This window comes from Mustela nivalis (assembly GCF_964662115.1).
Source record: "Mustela nivalis genome assembly, chromosome: 5".
NCBI classification, from domain to species: Eukaryota; Metazoa; Chordata; class Mammalia; order Carnivora; family Mustelidae; genus Mustela; species Mustela nivalis.
Genome location: NC_139024.1, coordinates 102,805,536 through 102,826,828, shown reverse-complemented (window position 1 = coordinate 102,826,828; position 21,293 = coordinate 102,805,536). Strand labels below are relative to the sequence as shown.

General features: G+C 37.0%; 1 long non-coding RNA gene across 2 annotated transcripts in view; it reads right to left on the bottom strand.

The window, feature by feature from the left end:
* The window catches only part of LOC309865094, a 327,841-nt gene that overhangs the window by 119,737 nt on the left and 186,811 nt on the right, over window positions 1–21,293 (bottom strand). For both annotated transcript variants that reach the window (XR_014311949.1, XR_014311950.1), the window contains exon 4: window positions 19,950–20,031. This is a non-coding gene — a long non-coding RNA (uncharacterized lncRNA). The remainder of the gene's footprint in view (window positions 1–19,949; window positions 20,032–21,293) is intronic.

Genomic DNA, 21,293 nt, shown 5'->3' with positions numbered 1-21,293 from the left:
AGATGTCTTATACGAAGGGCTTATAATTTGAAAAGTTATCAGAACACCCCCTAAACCCAGATTAAACACCGGTTTCTTCAGCATATCTTTTCTGCCTCAGTTTCTAGAGATGTTTCCTACCCGATAACCCTCTGTCCTTTCTTCTCCTACTTGTTCAATTTGTCCTCTGAGTTAGAAGATTTAAAGAAGGGTAAAACAGGTTATTTAATCTATGAGGATTAAAGTTACTTTTAATAAATTCTTAGTACATCATGCTCTCAACAGAGAATAAAGCAACCTCTACTTAACTGAGAGCAATAAACAAAAGGGAAAATAATAATCTTAATTGTTCCTCCCCTAAACTTCAGGCTTAAACTCCACTGCTGGGTGTTCTCTCACTTGAGCTGATGATGTGTATGCTCATACTGACGACCCTTGACACAGAATTGTCTCCTCTTGGGTCCTAACTTGTAGGAGCTTGCTTAAAAGGCAGAAGCAAGGAGGTGGAGCTGGGTATGACACATTCAGAATCCCGAAGTCAGGGCCCATTCCTCTTGCACGCAACTTCACCTACTCCTCATTGCTGAAGGCTCAACAAAATTATGACATCAGAAATGGATACTTACTTCCCACCATCTTATTTAATTTCTCATTTCAAGTGGGTCACTAATTTTACTAGATCAATAGGCATCTTACGAAGAAAGATAATTTTTTAAAAATAGGAAGAAAGCATTTTGGGGATTCATAGTTGTTATACTGAAACTAGGTTGTTTTGGGGGTTTCTTCGTTTCAGTACTTGTCATATGAAAACAAATTTGTTGTTTTGTTATCCTTTATTCATCTCCCAAGGTACAGAAGTTAGAAAAAGGTCCCCCGACTCACTTATACTAACAATGCATGCCTCAGATTTGCTTTACAGGCTGCAAAGAATTTCCATGAGCCTCAGAGTAGACCCTCAATTGGGCAAAACTGATAGCATCTAGTACATAAATACAGAATTTGGCCTTTACCACCAAAAAAGTATACAGGATATAAAGTGATAAGTGCTACAAGAGAAATACTAAGAAAGTATTGGAGAAATACAGACAAAGAAGAAATCATTTCAGGATAAAGTAATTAAGGAAATGCTAAAGGTTATAGAGATGGAAGGACAAAACTTGGCAGGAAAAGGGAACTCTGTAAGAGGAAGCTCAGTATGGTAGCTTTATTCATGTATTAATACTGGAGCTAAAAACAAAATATTAGAGCTAAAATAAAATTAGCCAAGAAGTATTCCACAGAGCCGGGATATTCTTCTTTTTAAAATGACTCACTAGCAATATTCTTAAAAGATGCGATTATTTTTATTCTTTGTGATAAAATCAATGAAAGAAGTTCATAATGCAAAGGAACTATTCCTTTTCAACGTAAGGGACCTAAAATGGAAAACACTATTGTACTACTTTTAGGAGCCATATAATGCTATCACTAACTTGTTCTTACTAAGATGAGTCTCATTTTGACTAGACAGATAAGAAAAAAAAAAAATAACACAAAAGAAATATAAAACTACCAGATTCATATTATGTGACTCCAGTAAAGTTTACAAGCACAGGTTTATGGCTTAATTACTATTATTTCTCAAATCTTATTTTATGTGAAAAACTCTTAAGAATATTATGCATATAATCATCATCATCACTTACTACACTGCTGACTTAGTAACCAGTATATGCCTACGCTTATAGATACATATATAAGCATGAGTACATATAAGATATATGTATAATATTATTTGACTAACTGATAAGCACATGCTAATGTCTACTAAAATAATTGCCAACAAATTAGACATTGGTCATTTAGGATTTACTGATCTAAAAATAACAATTTGCCTTTTCTTACCATATCTCCATTAAAAATTTCTTGCATTGTATTAGTTCTAGTAATGGATTTTTTAAAAATCACAAACTTGTTTTCTCTTGTGACTTTCCACCTACATTCTTCTTTATATTGGCCATAAAATCTACTGACTTGAAATCTAGGATGTATCTTAAATAAGGCTGTACCACAGGTAATGGTAAGAGTTAACTTTATTGAGTACTAACTGTTTGTTAGGCACTGTTCAAGGTAATGCGTGTTTTTAATCACTAGTCTTCTTAACAGTCCTTCAAGGTAGGCATCTTTATTATCCCCATTTGGGGAGGAAACTTAAGTGTGGCAAGTCCAGCCAATTTTCCCACAGTTGTGTATCTAGTAAGTGTAAAGAGTTTGGTTATATAATAGTAACTATTATACTATGCTGCCACCATACATATATATGTATGTATACATACATATTTGTATTTAAATAATAAAATATATTAGGATTAGAATATATATCTACTAGCAATAAGGTTCAGAGGTGAATCATACTAAAGAGAATACATTTTAGAATGAATTACATTTTTGAGAAACACCACTATTGAGTTCCTCATTACATAAGAATTGTGAAAATAATCTCTTTCATCTTTTTAATGCCAACACTGAGTATGGATCTTGGGCATATAGTTAGCACTCTTTAAATATATGCTGAATAAATAAAATATAATGAACTCAAATCCAGAAAATACCCACTTAAATTGCTATATCTTAAACTAAGAACGCCATAGCTTATGTTCTTACTGAAAGGAGGCCATGTAAAAAAACAAAAACAAACAAAAAAAAAAAAACACAAGTTGTAGAATCAGACTAAAATGTGAAATACAGACACAAATACCCAAGAAAATTTATTGAGACTCTTTAAACTGCTTTATTTTTAAAATCATAATAATTACAACTGTCACAAATGTGTTGTTTGAGCATTAAATTTGGGTAAAGTATCTAGGAGATTCTGGTATATAATAAACAGTTAAAAAACAGTAGTTTGTTTTCCCCATGGTCACTATGGCTTAACACCTTAGAATTTTAGAATCATCTTAGAATTTTCCTTTTATAATTCCATTCCCTCTATCTAAAAATACCACCATTTATATAGTCTATTTCTGCCAGTTTTTCCCTTGGTCCCCTTTTTATTCTCACTGTCACCATTCAGCTTCTCTCTACACACTGTATGGAGAGTATCTGAACTGTTCATTAGATAGTCTCTCTGTATCCACACTATATCCTGTATCCACACTATATCCTGAAAGACAAAACTTCTAAAAGATTGTCAGCCACAACCAAAGAAGGCTGGAAGGGCATATGACCTATTCACAGAACCCTATGCTAAGAAGGACAGAGCTTTAATGTTTTTCTATCACGCTCTTGAAATTCTTAATTTATAAACAAAGTTACACATGTTTATTTTTCACCAGACTCCACAGATTATGTAGACAGTCCTGACCATGTGCTCCCTTGTTTGGAAAATGAACAGTACATTTTCATTGTCTATTTAATCCAATGATACCCATTCTAGACCAGCATTCAAGGTCTTTTACAAGTTGGCCCCCATGTGCTTCCCCAGACATGGCAACCACAGTTCAACAGATCTTTATTCTTTCATTTCCTCATCCATTCAACAAATCTTTATAAAATATTATGATGCTGTACATAGATTTGCAGAGTATACTTCTGCCTGCTTCTCCAACTGTATCTCATAAATCTCTCCCTTACCTAACTGCTTTAGCCAAACAGCCCAATATTCATTTCCTATAACCTCCCTTAAAATGTTCTGCCTGTGGCATTTACTCCTCCATTCTTTCTGTTGAATCACTCTTTCCCCCCACTATTTGCATGGCTTGGCTTCTTATCTTACATCAAGTTCACAGATACCATTTTAGCAGAAAAACTTTTCTTACCTCCTGTATTCAATTAGCAATAATCGCGCCTCGGATAAACCTCATTGGCTACGATACTGCCACTGCGCAAAGCTTACCTCCTGTATTCAAAGTTGATAGTCCTTGTGATTTTTTTTATAATAAATTTTGTTTACTTACTTCTCAATATTTTTTATTTTTATTTTTTATTTATTTTTTTAAAGGATTTTATTTATTTATTTGACAGAGAGAGAGAGATCACAAGTAGGCAGAGAGACAAGCAGAGAGAGAGAGAGGGAAGCAGGCTCCCCGCTGAGCAGAGAGCCTGATGTGGGGCTCTATTCCAGGACCCTGAGATCATCACCTGAGCCGAAGGCAGCGGCTTAACCCACTGAGCCACCCAGGTGCCCCTCAATAATATTTTTTAAATGATCATGAAAATAATAGTGGTAGGGCAGTTGGTAATTTACATATATTAGCACATGTAATCCACACAACTCTATGGGATTGGCATTGTTCCTTCATGGCATCCAGTACAAAGTACATTCATTTGGTGTGTTTACTTCTTTATTTGTTCTACTTCATGGGATGGTGAATTCAATAAGAGCAGTGACCATGTTATCTTGGTTCACTGTTACATCTATCAGTTCTTGCACACAGTAGGGGCTCAATAATTTCTTACTGAATGATGTGTGTACTCTGTGCAAGGCACTGGTTTTTCTGTTACTTGTTATCCAAATGATCAAGAAACCTGGATAGTCTTCTCTTTCCTGAATATGTTAATAGTTTACTACAGTTTTTATTTTTCACTAACATTGGAACACACTCCATTCTGTTAAAAATTTATCCATCTAACACAGCTCATTTTAATCTTCTCTGTGAAGCCTTACTTAAATATTCTTGCATTCTCCATCCTTTACTTTAGCAATCTTTGCTTACCTCTCCTTTCTTAATTTCCACAGCATATTATGCTTTTCTTACAATGCTTATATCTTGCTTTCCATTATAACTATTTTTGTATTTATCTTTCTTTTAAAAGATGACAAAGATTATATCTTGCTCATCTTTGTACTTAGTACGGCAGCTGGTATAATGTTTTACCCATATGAGATACTCAATACATACTGATTAATTAGAGTATCTCCACTAATATTTACATTTTGAGGGGATCTGAGCAATTATCACCAAATCTAAAATAATCCTAAACCATAATGATGCAACAGTGCATGCAACTAGATTCTAGCTATCCTTTAATCTACCTGAGGAATGGAGGATTTTTTTGGTTTGGAGGTTTTGTTTTGTTTTGTTTTGTTCTTTGCTTTTCTTTCTCTTTTCTATTTTTTTGAAATCTATGCTGATGCAACATACATTTCTTAAAGGGTTCCCAGAGGCAAATTAGTTACCAATAATAAAAACAGCAGAAGAACCTGCTAGGCAGAATGAATGAGCATGATATTTAGAATCAGATATGTCTCGATCTGTAAATATCACCCCCTGCTACCAGAGAGAAAAGCCTCAGCAATTAAATAGCCTATCTATTCCCCAGTTTCCACATCTGATATCTGAGGAAAATATCTCAGAGTTGATGTGAGGTTTAAAGGTAAATATATAAACCAATATATCAATCATTAAATATTAATATTAAAATCCCAAATTTAATTGTTTAAAAAATCTTGGTACAGATTTTGGGTTCAAGATGGATGACTGAGTATATATGTTTATTTCCTCTTTTCCTCCCCAAAATAATCATAGATTATTTTTTAAGGCTAAAACCCCCAAGAGCAAATAAAATGAGAAAGGATTCATCAGCAGATTTGAAGTTCCTAAATATAGAAAGTAAGTAGAAGACTGACAGAGGGAGCTGAGGGAAGAAAACCATGGGCTATTTATAACACAGAGAGAAAAGGATAAATAAGATTGTGGGTTGTGGGATGGGTAGAGCCAGCTTAACCTGTATATCTTTAAGGAAGATACAGATTCAGAGAAAAGAAATGGTGGAAGGTTAAGTGGTGGGGTAGGAGTGAGACCAGGTGAACAATGGAGAAATGCTATTTTGAGGGAAGATGCTGCTGACATTCTAATCCCATTAGTTACTGAATCAATTTAGTGCAAGCTTAAACTAATGACACTTTCAAATACACAAGACTTCAGAATTCCTCTTGAAGAAGTTACTTGAAGGGGTGCCTGGGTGGCTCAGTGGGTTAAAGCCTCTGCCTTTGGCTCAGGTCATGATCCCAGGGTCCTGGGATCGAGCCCCGCATTGGGCTCTCTGCACAGTGAGGAGTCTGCTTCCTCCTCTCTCTCTTCCTGCCTCTCTGCCTACTTGTGACCCCCGTCTGTCAAATAAATAAATAAAATCTTTAAAAAAAAAAAAAAGAAGTTACTTGAAAATATTCTCCAGCAAAACAAGGAAGGAAGCATAAGAGGAAAATTTATTGGATTCAGAAAAAAGAGGAGGCAGACTAGAATAGCAAAGGACAGAACCAAGATGACAGCTGGCAGCACCAGGTCTAGACAAGAGCATAAAGACAACAGACTCTGGAGGAAGATGTGCAAAAAGGGGACAACCTACATTAGAAGGTATGAATGATAACCTGGAAACCAAAGAATATTTTTAAAACCACAAAATGCAAGGGAGAAAAACTCAATTATGAGAAAACCAAACACTAAAATAAAATCATATCTGAAATATAAAACAGCAGTTAATCCAAATTCTAAGAGAAGATCAGTGAGTGTCAAGCATAAAAATACAATGGATTTTAAGCAAGAGCCAGAATGACTAAGAAATCGAAGGCATTGGTGAAAAGGACTTGTGAATTTTTTTTCCTAATAAGAAAATAGCAGGATAAACCAGCATGGAGTTCCAGGGCAAAAGGGACTATAAAAGCAGGCACAGTCCAAATATGGGGCAAACTCTAATGTGGAATGATGGACGGAATGTGGAAAAGAACCCATCTGAACAATCATCTGTGAGTGAAATAAAAGTCACAATACTGGAACCATGAAGAAAGAAAAGGAATACTAGCAAACCACTTGCTTTGCAATGAAGAATATTCCCATAGTCGTAATAATATAAATGTCAACTACCAGCTTTCAATTTTGATGATCAACCAACTACAATATTAATTGTAGTTACAAAACAGCAAATGTTTTCAAACTTCCCAATTTAAAAGTAAAACAAGATTAAGAGGAATAGGAAGGGATAAGGAGTCAAGATGGCGGAGAAGTAGCAGGCTGAGACTACTTCAGCTAGCCAAAGATGAGCTAGATAGCTTATCTAAAGATTGCAAACACCTAAAAATCCATCGGCAGATCGAAGAGAGGAACAGCAATTCTGGAAACAGAAAAACAACCACTTTCTGAAAGGTAGGACTAGCGGAGAAGTGAATCCAAAGCGACGGGAAGATAGACACTGGGGGGAGGGGCCGGCTCCCGGGAAGCGGCGGAGCAACCGCGCACAAAATCAGGACTTTTAAAAGTCTGTTCCGCTGAGGGACATCGCTCCAGAGGCTAAACCCGGGAAAGCCCACGCGGGGTCAGCGTGGCCTCAGGTCCCACAGGGTCACAGAAGTATCGGGGGGTGTCTGAGTGTCGCAGAGCTTGCGGGTATTGGAACGGGAAAGCCGGCTGCAGAGACAGAGCCGACAGTAAGCTCACAGCTCGGTGTTACCTTGAACCGGTCGCAGGCTCGGTGAGCTCGGAGCGCGGCCGGAGGTCAGGCAGACGGGAGTGACTGGGCGCTGTTCTCTGAGGACGCACGGAGGAGGGCGGCCCTGGGCTCTCGGCTCATCCGGGCCGGAGACCAGGAGGCCGCCATTTGTATTCCCGTCCTCCAGAACTCTACTGAAAGCGCTCAGGGAACAAAAGCTCCTGAAAGCAAACCCGAGCGGATTACTCACCCCGGCCCGGTAAGGGCGGTGTAATTCTGCCTGGGGCAAAGACACTTGAGAATCACTACAACAGGCCCTTCCCCCAGAAGATCAACAAGAAATCCAGCCGAGACCAAGTTCACCTACCAAGGAGTGCGGTTTCAATACCAAGTAGAGCAGCAGAATTCCAGAGGAGGAGAAAGCCAAGCACGGGACTCATGGCTTTTTCCCTGTGATTTTTTTTAGTCTTGCAGTTAATTTAATTTTTTTCTTTTTCATTTTTTGTTTATTTTTTCTCGCCTTCGGGTAAAATTTTTTTTTCTTTTTTTAACTGTTACCTTTTTCTTTTTTAATGATTTTTTACTAGTTGTTCTAATAAATATTTTTTCTTTAGTACATTTTTCTTAGGTGTTTTCTTTTTTTTAAATTCTTTTCTTTTCTTTCTTTTTTCTTTTTTCTTTCTTTCTTCCTTTTTGAACCTCTTTTTATCCCCTTTCTCCCCCCTCACGATTTGGGATCTCTTCTAATTTGGTTAAAGCACATTTTCCTGGGGTTGTTGCCACCCTTTTAGTATTTTACTTACCCCTTCATATACTCTTATCTGGACAAAATGACAAGACGGAAAAATTCAACACAAAAAAAAGAACAAGAGGCAGTACCGAAGGCTAGGGACCTAATCAATACAGACATTGGTAATATGTCAGATCTAGAGTTCAGAATGACAATTCTCAAGGTTCTAGCCGAGCTCGAAAAAGGCATGGAAGATATTGGAGAAACCCTCTCGAGAGATATAAAAGCCCTTTCTGGAGAAATAAAAGAACTAAAATCTAACCAAGTTGAAATCAAAAAAGCTATTAATGAGGTGCAATCAAAAATGGAGGCTCTCACTGCTAGGATAAATGAGGCAGAAGAAAGAATTAGTGATATAGAAGACCAAATGACAGAGAATAAAGAAGCTGAGCAAAAGAGGGACACACAGCTACTGGACCACGAGGGGAGAATTCGAGAGATAAGTGACACCATAAGACGAAACAACATTAGAATAATTGGGATTCCAGAAGAAGAAGAAAGAGAGAGGGGAGCAGAAGGTATACTGGAGAAAATTATTGGGGAGAATTTCCCTAATATGGCAAAGGGAACAAACATCAAAATCCAGGAGGTGCAGAGAACGCCCCTCAAAATCAATAAGAATAGGCCCACACCCCATCACCTAATAGTAAAATTCACAAGTCTCAGTGACAAAGAGAAAATCCTGAAAGCAGCCCGGGAAAAGAAGTCTGTAACATACAATGGTAAAAATATTAGATTGGCAGCTGACTTATCCACAGAGACCTGGCAGGCCAGAAAGAGCTGGCATGATATTTTCAGAGCACTAAACGAGAAAAACATGCAGCAAGAATACTATATCCAGCTAGGCTATCATTGAAAATAGAAGGAGAGATTAAAAGCTTCCAGGACAAACAACAACTGAAAGAATTTGCAAATACCAAACCAGCTCTACAGGAAATATTGAAAGGGGTCCTCTAAGCAAAGAGAGAGCCTACAAGTGGTAGATCAGAAAGGAACAGAGACCATATATAGTAACAGTCACATTATAGGCAATACAATGGCACTAAGTTCATATCTCTCAATAGTTACGCTGAATGTTAATGGGCTAAATGCCCCTGTCAAAAGACACAGGGTATCAGAATGGATTAAAAAAAAAAACCCCATATATATGTTGCCTCCAAGAAACTCATTTTAAGCCCAAAGACCCCTCCAGATTTAAAGTGAGGGGGTGGAAAAGAATTTACCATGCTAATGCACATCAGAAGAAAGCAGGAGTGGCAATCCTTATATCAGATCAATTAGATTTTAAGCCAAACTATAATAAGAGATGAGGAAGGACACTATATCATACTCAAAGGGTCTGTCCAACAAGAAGATTTAACAATTTTAAATATCTATGCCCCCAACGTGGGAGCAGCCAACTATATAAACCAATTAATAACAAAATCAAAGAAATACATCAACAATAATACAATAATAGTAGGGGACTTTAACACTCCCCTCACTGAAATGGACAGATCATCCAAGCAAAAGATCAGCAAGGAAATAAAGGCCTTAAACGACACACTGGACCAGATGGACATCACAGATATATTCAGAATATTTCATCCCAAAGCAACAGAATACACATTCTTCTCTAGTGCACATGGAACATTCTCCAGAATAGATCATATCCTCGGTCCTAAATCAGGACTCAACCGGTATCAAAAGATTGGGATCATTCCCTGCATATTTTCAGACCACAATGCCCTAAAGTTAGAACTCAACCACAAAAGGAAGTTTGGAAAGAACACAAATACATGGAGACTAAACAGCATCCTTCTAAAGAATGAATGGGTCAACCGGGAAATTAAAGAAGAATTGAAAAAAATCATGGAAACAAATGATAATGAAAATACAACGGTTCAAAATCTGTGGGACACAACAAAGGCAGTCCTGAGAGGAAAATATATAGCGGTACAGGCCTTTCTCAAGAAACAAGAAAGGTCTCAGGTACACAACCTAACCCTACACCTAAAGGAGCTGGAGAAAGAACAAGAAAGAAACCCTAAGCCCAGCAGGAGAAGAGAAATCATAAAGATCAGAGCAGAAATCAATGAAATAGAAACCAAAAAAACAATAGAACAAATCAACGAAAGTAGGAGCTGGTTCTTTGAAAGAATTAATAAAATTGATAAACCCCTGGCCCGACTTATCAAAAAGAAAAGAGAAAGGACCCAAATAAATAAAATCATGAATGAAAGAGGAGAGATCACAACTAACACCAAACAAATACAAACTATTATAAGAACATACTATGAGCAACTCTACGCCAATAAATTTGACAATCTGGAAGAAATGGATGCATTCCTAGAAACATATAAACTACCACAACTGAGCCAGGATGAAATAGAAAGCCTGAACAGACCCATAACCAGTAAGGAGATTGAAACAGTCATTAAAAATCTCCAAACAAACAAAAGCCCAGGGCCAGATGGCTTCCCGGGGGAATTCTACCAAACATTTAAAGAAGAACTAAATCCTATTCTCCTAAAACTGTTCCAAAAAATAGAAATGGAAGGAAAACTTCCAAACTCATTTTATGAGGCCAGCATCACCTTGATCCCAAAACCAGACAAGGATCCCACCAAAAAAGAGAGCTATAGACCAATATCCTTGATGAACACAGATGCGAAAATACTCAACAAAATACTAGCCAATAGGATTCAACAGTACATTAAAAAGATTATTCACCACGACCAAGTGGGATTTATTCCAGGGCTGCAAGGTTGGTTCAACATCCGCAAATCAGTCAATGTGATACAACACATCAATAAAAGAAAGAACAAGAACCATATGATACTCTCAATAGATGCTGAAAAAGCATTTGACAAAGTACAGCATCCCTTCCTGATCAAAACTCTTCAAAGTGTAGGGATAGAGGGCACATACCTCAATATCATCAAAGCCATCTATGAAAAACCCACCGCAAATATCTTTCTCAATGGAGAAAAACTGAAAACTTCTCCGCTAAGGTCAGGAACACGGCAGGGATGTCCATTATCACCACTGCTATTCAACATAGTACTAGAGGTCCTACCCTCAGCAATCAGACAAAAAAAGGAAATTAAAGGCATCCAAATCAGCAAAGAAGAAGTCAAATTATCACTCTTCGCAGATGATATGATACTATATGTGGAAAACCCAAAAGACTCCACTCCAAAGCTGCTAGAACGTATACAGGAATTCAGTAAAGTGTCAGGATATAAAATCAATGCACAGAAATCAGTTGCATTTCTCTACACCAACAGCAAGACAGAAGAAAGAGAAATTAAGGAGTCAATCCCATTTACAATTGCATCCAAAACCATAAGATACCTAGGAATAAACCTAACCAAAGAGACACAGAATCTATACTCAGAAAACTATAAAGTACACATGAAAGAAATTGAGGAAGACACAAAGAAATGGAAAAATGTTCCATGCTCCTGGATTGGAAGAATAAATATTATGAAAATGTCTATGCTACCTAAAGCAATCTACACATTTAATGCAATTCCTATCAAAGTACCATCCATCTTTTTCAAAGAAATGGAACAAATAATGCTAAAATTTATATGGAACCAGAAAAGACCTCGAATAGCCAAAGGGATATTGAAAAAGAAAGCCAACGTTGGTGGCATCACAATTCCGGCCTTCAAGCACTATTACAAAGCTGTCATCATCAAGACAGCATGGTACTGGCACAAAAATAGACACATAGATCAATGGAACAGAATAGAGAGCCCAGAAATAGACCCTCAACTCTATGGCCAACTAATCTTCGACAAAGCAGGAAAGAATGTCCAATGGAAAAAAGACAGCCTCTTCAATAAATGGTGCTGGGAAATTTGGACAGCCACATGCAGAAAAATGAAATTGGACCATTTCCTTACACCACACACAAAAATAGACTCAAAATGGATGAAGGACCTCAATGTGCGAAAGGAATCCATCAAAATCCTTGAGGAGAACTCAGGCAGCAACCTCTTCGACCTCAGCTGCAGCAACATCTTCCTAGCAACAACGCAAAAGGCAAGGGAAGCAAGGGAAAAAATGAACTATTGGGATCTCATCAAGATCAAAAGCTTTCGCACAGCAAAGGAAACAGTTAACAAAATCAAAAGACAACTGACAGAATGGGAGAAGATATTTGCAAACAACATATCAGATAAAGGACTAGTGTCCAGAATCTATAAAGAACTTAGCAAACTCAACACCCAAAGAACAAATAATCCAATCAAGAAATGGGCAGAGGACATGAACAGACATTTCTGCAAAGAAGACATCCAGATGGCAAACAGACACATGAAAAAGTGCTCCATATCACTCGGCATCAGGGAAATACAAATCAAAACCACAATGAGATATCACCTCACACCAGTCAGAATGTCTAAAATCAACAAGTCAGGAAATGACAGATGCTGGCGAGGATGCGGAGAAAGGGGAACCCTCCTCCACTGTTGGTGGGAATGCAAGCTGGTGCAACCACTCTGGAAAACAGCATGGAGGTTCCTCAAAATGTTGAAAATAGAACTGCCCTATGACCCAGCAATTGAACTATTGAGTATTTACCCTAAAGATACAAACGTAGTGATCCGAAGGGGCACGTGCACCCAAATGTTTATAGCAGCAATGTCCACAATAGCCAAACTATGGAAAGAACCTAGATGTCCATCAACAGATGAATGGATCAAGAAGATGTGGTATATATACACAATGGAATACTATGCAGCCATCAAAAGATATGATATCTTGCCATTTGCGACAACATGGATGGAACTAGAGCGTATCATGCTTAGCGAAATAAGTCAAGCAGAGAAAGACAACTATCATATGATCTCCCTGATATGAGGAAGTGGTGATGCGACATGGGGGCTTAAGTGGGTAGGAGAAGAATCAATGAAACAAGATGGGATTGGGAGGGAGACAAACCATAAGTGACTCTTAATCTCACAAAACAGAGGGCTGCTGGGGGGAGGGGGTTTGGGAGAAGGGGGTGGGATTATGGACATTGGGGAGGGTATGTGCTTTGGTGAGTGCTGTGAAGTGTGTAAACCTGGTGATTCACAGACCTGTACCCCTGGTGATAAAAATATATGTTTATAAAAAATAAAAAATTAATAAAAAAAAAAAGAGGAATAGGAAGTAGGAGGCTGAAAGCAGAAGCAGAAGCAGAAGCACAGGCAGGGGCCCTAATTTATTCATACAACAAACTGAGGAGCCAACAGTTAATGGAACAAGAGACTGAAGTTAAGTATATATTATGTGTATTATTGTCTGCAAGGGTTAAACAACTGAGGAACTGAGGAACTAATATAACAATATTAGGCAAGGTAGATAAAGTTGGCGGGATTGGAAAGTGAGCTAAATCGAATGTGTTATTAAAGGAAGTTGACAATAATGCGTATAGCTGATAAGGAAAGGAGTGGTACAAATAAGCTACATGGGGAATGGAGGAAATGAGTTTTTGACCCCTGAGAGCAGGCCTGGGTGGGATTGGGTGGGAATGGGTGTGTACATTCAGGAGTTACCTATATTCATAACGAACCCATTTGTACTATTTTATTTTTTGTTCATGTGCTTCTTAATTTAGATAAAATAATTAATATAAATAATGAAGACAGTAAAATGTGCTATGTGGAGCCAATGTTTCTTAGTAACAAAAGTGAAGTGATTTATAAAATTGTTTACATTGTTGAAAAGGGCAACAAACACACAAGCCAATTTTTGTGTATTTCTAATTTATTTATTTATTTATTTAAAAGATTTTTTTTTTTAAGATTTTATTTATTTGACAGACAGAGATCACAAGTAGGCAGAAAGGCAGGCAAAGACAGAGGAGGAAGCAGGCTCCCCGCTGAGCAGAGAGTCCGATGCGGGGCTCGATCCCAGGACCCTGAGATCATGACCTGAGCCGAAGGCAGAGGCTTAACCCACTGAGCCACCCAGGCGCCCCTCTAATTTATTTTTTAAAGCATTCTTAAAGTGTGGCTATTTCTCCCCTAGACATTTAAATCTGAATAAAATATAAAATGGATTTAATAGTCACAGTTGAGGTAAAGAGGTTGTATCTCAAGGGGCCCATTGCTTCTTGATTTTTTTTTTAACTGTTCAGTGTTGGCTTACCATCAGTCTTTTTTTCTGATAGGTCATCACTGCGATAGATTCACATAATAGCTATGCTTATAAAAGTACCTAGGAGAAGTTACCTGGTTGCAAAGAAGAAAGATAACTGTTCCAAACAAGTAATGTACAGAAGAGAATGCACAGAAGTGAGATTAGGGGATTCCAAAGGGAAATTCCTGCTAGGTGTCTGGCATAAGCAAAAACAAAGATGACTTCCATTATCAAGCTCAACAGAGAATCATACTTAGATTGGTTGACCATTAAAGATGGAGTCATTGCTTTATGCTTCAGGTTTTATTTTTTTTGGCCAAAGCTACTGAAGCAAATAGACCTTAGAAGCTTAAAATCTGTTTCACCTTAGTTACTTCACACAGATTTTCTTTGAAATACTGGACTTTCCAAAAAAGCCCCTTGTCATTTCTTACCATAGTAAACCATTCTTTATATAAAGCCATTATACTTTATAATACTCCAGTCTTCTGTATATACATACACAGCGTAGGCACTGAAGCAAGTTTTCAATAAAATGGCACTAAACACCATTATTCATATGAATTTACCTCACTAATTTAAACAAAGCATTTGGGGGGGTCCCAATTTTCAGGATATTTAAATCAACTTTTCGCATTAATGGTGTATGCAATTATGCAACTGAAGTCAGAATCATAGCCGAATTTTAAAATCTATAACGATTTTCCTCATTGCACAAAATTATCTCATTTTATCAGAGATAATTTAGCCATCTCTATGGTTATGGATTTGCTTCCCACTCTTTCTTAATAGAAATCTCTTTAAATAAGGATCTAGCCTTGCAGTTGTATAATCAGCAGGTAAGGTTAAGCTGGAGAGACTACTTCCTTCTGCCTACACCAAAGATGAGTAACTTGTCAAAACACGACTAAAAATATTTGTCCTTAGTCAATTGCTCATAAAATCTGCAATCTCTCAGTATGTTCAACAGTCCTTATGATTTTTATTTTCTTTCTAGGATAGAGCTTTTTCACAGACTATATATTTATGAGAAATACTAATGCAATGGATGATACGATAGTATCAATGGTTAGAAAAAAATCTCCCAAAATACATATAATAGAGAAATGAATGAGAATTGACACTTGAGATAATATATAGAAAGGTAGACTGCTAGAGTCTGAGGAACTATTTTTGCAAAATGGTGCCAGACTCTTACTCTTATGTAGGAATCATCATTTCAGTATTTTACAGATATCATTTCATTTAAAATTATATTCTCTTTATCAGCATAGTACAAGATTCTAAATTTTCATTTTAAATAAATTTCTTTATTGTATAGTATGGCATAATAACCAGTTGGAAGATAATCTCCATTTCTCTTGAAAGTTGTCTATTCTTTTAACTTAATAACAGAAGCATCCCTACCTTAAATTACATACCTTTGTCTTTGGCATAGATATTTTTAGTTCAACTTGGTTAAGCAAACATTTAGCTCTAACTATTGCAAAGCAGAGCTATATAAACATGAAAGTTTCAAACATGAAGCAAAGAAATGCAAGAAAGTTGAGAAATATTTTTCTCATACATACTGATGGGAATTTTACAGCCAAGTCTCTCAGGAGTACAAATTTGAGGTTACGTATTAAAACTTTAATACTCTTTGATCCAGCAATTCCATGAGTTTAGCTGATAAAGCTTAAGCTTAGCTTAATAAGAAGGGGAATGCATGTACAAAATATTCACTATATGACACATTTTTAATTTCCCCTTTAAATGCACATGTCAAAATATTTTTTCCTTTTGCTACTCTCTTCACTTTGGGGTCATGTACATGACATCACTGTAAAACAAATTTACTAAAGGACAGAGTAGATTAGAGGACTATTAAAGAGAGGCCTTCAGAGAATTACTGGGGGAAAATTCTGAAAGTCTTGTAAAGAAAAGTAAAAGATCACAAAGAAAATAGGAAAATATCACTATCATAAGAAAATAGAAAAAAATCCTCTCCCATATCCTCCACTGACAAAGTACAGGATTCACAGTATATAAGAATCACATGCATCTGCGGTAGCTATGTCTACACTGAAGCTCATACGTCACTTATTACAGAAAATACAATAGCTTCAGGGATTACAGTATAAACATTCAGAAGAAATGCTAGTGTTTGCAACAAATTCAAAAGAAAAGGCTCCCACATAGTCACAACTAATAATCAAGTTTTAAGGAAGCAGCTAGCATTTTGTATAGCTACCAGAGAACATTTTCTTTTCATATTGAGTATAATGTTATGAAATTTGTAAAAGCACCTACCCATTTATTTCAAAAATTTCAAGAATGTTGAGTGGGGTAGGGAAGGGTAATAGGAGAATGGAAAGAGGAGAGGAAATAGGAGGATGGAAGGATGGGAATAATACAACTCACAGGCCAATTATGTCCGTCAAAATCCATAGAATTGTTTATTTCATTTTATTTTATTTTATTTTATTTTATTTTATTTTATTTTATTTTATTTTATTTTTTTAAAAGATTTTATTTATCTATTTGACAGACATAGATCACAAGTAGGCAGAGAGGCAGGCAGAGAGAGGGGAGGAAGCAGGCTCCCTGTTGAGCAGAAGCCAGATGTGGGGCTCGATCCCAGGACCCTGGGACCAGGACCCACGCCGAAGGCAGAGGTTTTAACCCACTGAGCCACCCAGGTGCCCCAGAGAATTGTTTACTAAAAGGATAAATTTTATAGTGCATAAATTATACTTCAATAAACCTGGCTTACAAAATAAAAGAAGTAAATTTTCCAAGAAAAATTTGATTAAGAATTCATCAAATTCCTTAAAGTTCCAATTGTTGAAATGACTAAGATTAAAGTTCAATTCATAGTAAGTGTGATGAAATATTTTAAAATTTGATTTTTTTTTTTTAAAGACACATTTATTCAGCGTCATGAACAGACTATTACATTTAGCAATCAACAGCATGGGTGCAAAAAAAAAAAAAATCTACATTAAAACCCTTTGTTGGAATGCTTTACACTGTCCACAGAACAGAAACTAAAATAACCTGTTATACAATTGGTCACAAATACAGTCCTCGAGTTTTTTTGTCCATACACATGAGTATTGTCTAAAACATGTCTTCTTTGTAGCAGCTAGGCCCTGCCACCACTGTGCTTGGCTGAGTTCACAAATCTGTTGTAACCTGTAGCTTCCCTGTCACTTCTCTGGGTCTCCTCTCCTGCTAAGCTTTGTTTCCTGGCAGTAATTAAAACCTTCTGCCACTGCCATAGCTACTGCTGCTGCTGGAACCACCATAACCACCTTGGTTTCGTGGTTTGGCGAAGTATTGGCCTCCACCACCTGGAGGGCCAGAGCTTCTGCCTCCAAAATTGCCTCCTTTCATGGGTCCAAAATTTGAGGATTGATTGTTGTAATTGCCAAAATCATTATAGCTTCCACCACCTCCAAAGTTGCTTCCATCATTACCAAATCCGTTATAGCCATCCCCACTGCCACCATATCCACCACCACCTCGACTGCCACCAAAGCCACCTTGACCACTGAAGTTTCCTCCGCAACTAAAGTTGTCATTCCCACCAAAACCACCTCCACGACCACCACCAAAGTTTCCAGAACCACTTCGACCTCTTTGGCTGGATGAAGCACTAGCCATCTCTTGCTTAGAGAGCGCTTTCCTTACTTCACAGTTGTGGCCATTCACAGTATGGTATTTTTGAATGACAATCTTGTCTACAGAATCATGGTCATCAAATGTTACAAAAGCAAAACCCCTCTTTTTGCCACTGCCTCGGTCAGTCATGATCTCAATCACTTCGATTTTCCCATACTGTTCGAAATAATCTCTTAGATGATGTTCTTTAGTGTCTTCTTTAATGCCACCAACAAAAATCTTTTTCACAGTTAATTGGGCACCAGGTCTTTGAGAATCTTCTCTTGAGACAGCCCTCTTTGGTTCCACAACCCTTCCATCCACCTTGTGTGGCTTTGCATTCATGGCTGCATCCACCTCCTCCACAGTGGCATATGTGACAAACCCAAAGCCTCTGGAGAGCTTGGTGTTCGGACCTCTCATTACCACACAGTCCATAAGTGTTCCCCATTGCTCAAAATGGCTCCTCAGACTCTCATCGGTTGTTTCAAAGCTCAGACCTCCGATGAAGAGCTTCCGCAGCTGTTCAGGCTCTTTGGGAGACTCTGACTTAGACATGACGGCGGTGGGAGGGGAGACTTTAACGATGCTTACTCGGCGGCATCCACAGGCAGAAAGCAAAATTTGATTTTTTAAGTTCAAAAGTTTTAACTTAAATACTCTACTTTGGATTATGAGGTATCATCCCTGTCAAGCTAAAGTTTTAACTAGGTTATAAATGTCAATTGTTACTAAAGCAAACTTGGTCTCCGTGACCTATCAGTTAACTAACTGCATAATAACTGATTTAAACAAACTCCTAAACTAAAAAGCAAGAGAAGAGATTTCTCATTCAAGAATAAAGTGAAAAAATTGTGTCACAATCAAGAGAAAGAGCTTCGTTGGTGGTAGTGCTGGCGTTAATTTTTTCACTCTCAAAGAACCAATGTGCACTCCCCCATTCACTTTTCTTTGTTTTTCATGCAGAAGACAATTAGAGGCCCAACTGGTTGAACAGAACTGAAATAAACAATACTTTCACAAACTAAGGACGAGGTGACTACAAGAACAATTCCTTAGCTGAAAATCCCACTGCCATAGTTGAGAGAAGAAAATACCAGCTACTTTGACAATGAATCTTGGAAGTCTAGAAGGAATTTACAAAAGAAAATTCTACTAAAAAGTTTTGTTGACTAAAGTATTAAGCTTTTAATGAAAAAGTTAAGATTTAAGAATGACAGGTAATTATATTCCAAAGTGCTTCCCTTTCAGGTCCTTGAAAGACAAAACTATTAAAACTCACGTAAGAATAAATAGATAACATGAATGTCATATATCCATTAAAAAATTAAATATGTTTAAAAATCTTCCAACAACAGGTGCTGGGATGGCTCAGTCAGTTAAGCATCTGACTCTTGATTTCAGCTCAGGTCATGATCTCAGGGTTGTGAGATTAAACCCCATGCTGGCTCTGCACTGAGCGTAGAGCCTGCTTAAGAATTCCCTCTCTCCTTCCCCCTGCCACCACTCCCATAAACTCTCATAAAAAAACAATAACAAAAACAAAAACAACTTCTATCAAGTAAAACTCTGGGCCCAGATGGTGTCACTGGTGAATTATACCAAATGTTTAAGGAAGAAACGGTTTCAATTCTACACATTCTCTTTCAGAATACTAGAAGTGGAGGAAATACTCATTTTCCTGAGGCTAGTATTACTGTATAACAAAACCAGATACATTATAAGAAAAGAAAAAAATAGACAACTATCCCTCAAGAGTATAAACATATATCATGAACACATTCCAAAATCATTAAACATTCTTTAAAAATTCAGTTTTAGTAACTGCAAAATAATCCATGATATTAGATATACCTTAATCCTTTTTCTTATTATTGGAGGTTGTCCTAAAGTATTCATTTCTTCTTTCCACTCCAAAGTTGATGTACTAATTCTTGTGTGGTAAGACAGAGCCTGATTTGGTTCTCTCTACAGGGAATTCGTAATTGAGAGATTAAGAAAAGTGATTCCTTACCTTGGAAGCTATGCCCTTCAGGGGCCCATGGAGCAGCCATTTTAGAGTTCTATGTACTGGTGAGCAAAAGTACAGAGAGAACCTGGAGAATGGATCAAAAAAGGTGTTTGTTTTTTAAGTTTTTAATATTTATTTTTATTAATACCATCTTAAATGTATTCACAGGTTTCTAGAGCAAAGTGGTTTAATTATTATTTACTTTATGAAAACCTCATGATTCCTCTGTGCCTCATTTCTTAGGACAATGTGATGAACGCTATACCTTATCCAACACAAACATAAGGTATATATCATAGGCAAGAAAGCCAGAATAGTGAATCCAAGTGCTAAAATACACATTGTCCACTTTCCCTCCAGAGAGGAAAAAAGCCTGCTTCTTGGGAAGATCCCAAGTTCCCATTTAAACATTCTGGAATACAAATGAATTTATTCAGAGGGAAGATAAAACCATTGTTTTCAGCTTTACAATCTGGGGATGTCTCCACATCCCAAAGCTCACCTTGTATCCTGAAATCCAAATACATATCTCTGGAATTAGGTAAATCTCTCTGAAGTTCTCAGTTTTAAATTACCTTCCACTTTTTCAGCCAGATCCCAGGTTTCAGTAAAATTTGCTCAAAAATTCCCTAATACAAAAACACAAAAAATATTTCCTCTACAGCCCCACAAAAACCAAGCGTGGACAAGAGAAGGTCACGCATTAAACAACAATATAAAGAACACAGCTGTCCTGGATACTGGTGGCTTTTTTTTTTAGTTTTCTGTTTGGGCTCTCAAGGAACCAGTTGTACTTGTACCATAGGTTCCATGAAATATCTGTGAATGACTGTAACAATCACTCTCCCCCATTTCTTCAGCTAGCTACAGTGGGTTTCAGACGTATGAAGCAAAATGACCCAAAATGAGAAGAGATATTTAAGTTGTTTCTAATTTTCTGTTAACCTGAAAATATATGTAAATATATATTTAAAATATGATGGACTACATATTAAATGGTATATATTCTTTAAAGTTCCTGACATCTATTAATAAATTGATTTTCAGGAAAGTTGCAAAAAGTTTATAATCATACAGAATGTACAAGGGCTCATTTTACCACATCATCTATTAACTCTGAATATCAACACTTAAGACTGTTCTTTTGAGTTATAAAAGTGCCATCTCATTGCATGAGCTTACAGTTCTACATCTAAAAGTAGCTAGGTATTATCATCATACAATGAATATTTGCCTATGCTACAATCTATTCCTGGCCAACTGTGAGCCATGAATCTGTTGATTTTTGTGCCTACAACACATTATATATTGTAGTTTATAACACTTTCCTATATAATACTGCATGCC